Source organism: Dipteris shenzhenensis, chromosome 9 (assembly GCF_047967505.1).
Source record: "Dipteris shenzhenensis isolate YYH24624 ecotype China chromosome 9, Dip_SZ_1.0, whole genome shotgun sequence".
In the NCBI taxonomy this organism is placed as follows: Eukaryota; Viridiplantae; Streptophyta; class Polypodiopsida; order Gleicheniales; family Dipteridaceae; genus Dipteris; species Dipteris shenzhenensis.
In genome coordinates, this window is record NC_141604.1 from 28754318 (window position 1) to 28757731 (window position 3414).

The window sequence follows — 3414 nt, forward strand, 5'->3', positions numbered from 1 at the left end:
GACATATGCTCATGCTTATGCTTATGCATGAGCATAAGAGAAGTAGACATATGCTCATGCATAAGCATGAGCATATGTCTCTTTTTCCTCTTTTCTCTTTCCCTCTCCTTCTCTCTTTCTCTCCCTCTTTCCTCTTTTCCAATCTCTCCTTCCTTTCCCTATTCTTCTCTCTTTCTTTCCCTCTTTTTCCCTCTTTCCTTTCCCTCTTCTTCTCTCTTTCCCCCTTCTCTTATGCTCATGCATAAACATAAGCATGAGCCTAAGAATGCTTATGCTTATGCATGAGCATAAGAGAAGTAGACATATGCTCATGCATAAGCATGAGCATATGTCTCTTTTTTTCTCTTTTCTCTTTCCCTCTCCTTCTCTCTTTCTCTCCCTCTTTCCTCTTTTCCAATCTCTCCTTCCTTTCCCTCTTCTTCTCTCTTTCTTTCCCTCTTTTTCCCTCTTTCCTTTCCCTCTTCTTCTCTCTTTCGCCCTTCTCTTATGCTCATGCATAAACATAAGCATGAGCATAAGAGAAGTAGATATATGCTCATGCATAAGCATGAGCATATGTCTCTTTTTTCCTCTTTTCTCTTTCCCTCTTCTTCTCTCTTTCTCTCCCTCTTTCCTCTTTTCCAATCTCTCCTTCCTTTCCCTCTTCTTCTCTCTTTCTTTCCCTGTTTTTCCCTCTTTCCTTTCCCTCTTCTTCTCTCTTTCCCCCTTCTCTTATGCTCATGCATAAACATAAGCATGAGCATAAGAATGCTTATGCTTATGCATGAGCATAAGAGAAGTAGACATATGCTCATGCATAAGCATGAGCATATGTCTCTTTTTTCCTCTTTTCTCTTTCCCTCTTCTTCTCTCTTTCTCTCCCTCTTTCCTCTTTTCCAATCTCTCCTTCCTTTCCCTCTTCTTCTCTCTTTCTTTCCCTCTTTTTCCCTCTTTCCTTTCCCTCTTCTTCTCTCTTTCCCCCTTCTCTTATGCTCATGCATAAACATAAGCATGAGCATAAGAGAAGGAGACATATGCTCATAAGCATGAGCATAAGATAAGAAGACATATGCTCTTTCTCTTTCTACTTTCCCTCTTCTTTCTCTTCTCCTCTTTTCCCCCTCTTTTCCCTCTTTCCTTTCCCTCTTATTCTCTCTTTCCCCCTTCTCTTATGCTCATGCATAAGCATAAGCATGAGCATACGATAAGAAGACATATGCTCTTTCTCTTTCTCCTTTCCCTCTTCTTCTCTCTTCTCTTCTTTTCCCCCTCTTTTTCCCTCTTTCATGCTCATGTTCTTATGCTCATGCATAAGCATAAGTTAAGCATGAGCATATGTCTCCATCTCGTATGCTTATGCATAAGACTCCTCTTATGCAGTGACTCGATATCATCCTGCACATACAGGGCCGTGTCTTCTGCATACTCGGAGTCTAGAAGTTCTACATCGTCCCGAATAGGGAGGCGCATCCCTCGAAGACCAGTGGTACGGGCTCGTAGGAAGTGAGTCATGGCCTCCACAAAAAATAGGAAGAGATAGGGTGCAAGCGGGCAGCCCTGATGCACCGAGCGCTTGAGGGTGAATCTCTCCCCCATCCTACCGCTGATGATAACCCGGCCGATCTGTAGAGACTAGCAATACCTCTGATCCACTCGTCCGGGAAACCAAACCGAGAGAGTGTACCTTCCAAGAAGGACCAATCTACCCTATCGTATGCCTTCTCAAAGTCAAGAAGGAGTATGGCAAGGTGCTGGCCACTGTGCTGGGCCCACTCCTCACCTCTGAGAATGTGAAATTGCTGTCCAAAATGCGACAAAACCAATCTGGGTGTCATGGATCAAGTCATGTAGTAGGGGGTGGATGCAGCTACTGATAATCTTGGCGAGGATTTTATAGGCGGTCAGGAGGAGGGTGATAGGGCACCACTATCTAATCTCCTGATGGTCCCTCCCTTTGGGGATGAGGCAAATCAAGCCTGTCGCAAGGCTCTCTGGCATCTGTCCACTGGAGAAGATATGCTAGAAGGCTACGAGCAAGGGCTAGTGGACCTGCTCCCAGAAGGTGGTGAAGAAAGCTCTAGAGAGCCCATCCTCACCTGGGCATTTCTACCCATCAATAGCGCTCACCGCATCCTACATCTCTACCACGGTGAAAGGGGCGAGAAGGGTTTCACTCATGCTAGGCTGCAAGAGCGACGGTGTATACCTCCACACCTCCTCCCTGCATCTGCGGGCACGAGGATCTGGGGGCTCCTGCTGGAATAGGGATCTATAGAAATATGTCGCCAAGTCTCAGACCTCGTCTGGATCTGTCCTGACACTACCATCTTGCACTCTAAGAGATCGGAGCTATTCCCATGGTGACCTCTGGCCATGAGTCCTAAAGAACTCTCTGCACATCCAGTTGCCTTTCCTAGCCCAAAAGGACTTGGAAGCATGAAATGAGAACTCTGAGCATCGTTGGGTGATCTCCTCTAGCATGGCTCAAGCTCTAACCTCCTATCGTATGAGCTCCTCAGAGCCTGGAGAAGGCTGTTGCATCTGCTGTATCAAGGCAAGATCTTGTCTGAGACCCCTCTCCTTCGCCCACCACTACTGCCTGACCTGAATCGCCTCCTGCTAACAGATGAGACTAGACTCAGCAAGAACCTGAGCTACCTTAGCTGCCATATCCCCCATGGGGTCCTAATCCTGATCCCACAAGTCCACTATCCTACTGCGAACTGCTGCTCTGGAGTAGATGGAGTCTGGGATCCGACACGAGCGTGGAGGTAAGGAGTGAGAGGCTGAGTCCAGGACTAGGATGACTAGGGCATGGTCAGAGAGGGTCGTCCCTGGAACCACACTCTTGACTCTCCACCTCTGCCTAGCACCCAATCGCTGACATAGAAACGGTCCAACCACTCCAGAAGTATGCCTCCCTCCCTCTTGTAACCCCAAAAGAAGTCCAAACTCCCTGTCCATCTGCAAAAGGAAGGCTCCCTCCAACTATCCCGACCTCCCACAGCGAACAAGAAGGAGTCCCAATCCGCCTGCTCCGCCTGAGCTATACCAAGGAACTCTGGGCCCCGTCCCTACTAATCCTCTAAAGTCTCAAGGTTATTGAAGTCCCTTCCTACAATCCAAGAATCCATCTCTGGCAATAAGTCTGTCAAAGAGCTCCAGAAAGCGGCTCTCCGTCTGAGTTCGGTTGGGGCATAGATATTGAGGATGCCGATGCGGGATCCCTCAATATTCAAGCCCACCCAAAGCGCTCGTCCTAGGATCAAGGTGCCAAAACCACACACATGCTGAACTAGAGAAGCGTCAATGGAGGTACAGACACCCCCGCTCCTCCCCTACTCGCCAATCGAAGGTTCCCAGTAGGTGTGGGAGCATCCTGTGAGGACCTTCCCACACTTACTAGTCTAAGAAGCCGAAAGCTTGTGTTCCTAC

General features: G+C 48.0%; 1 pseudogene; it reads right to left on the reverse strand.

The window, feature by feature from the left end:
• Positions 1–2453: 2453 nt before the first annotated feature.
• Positions 2454–3113, reverse strand: LOC147898471 (uncharacterized; annotated as a pseudogene).
• Positions 3114–3414: the final 301 nt, after the last annotated feature.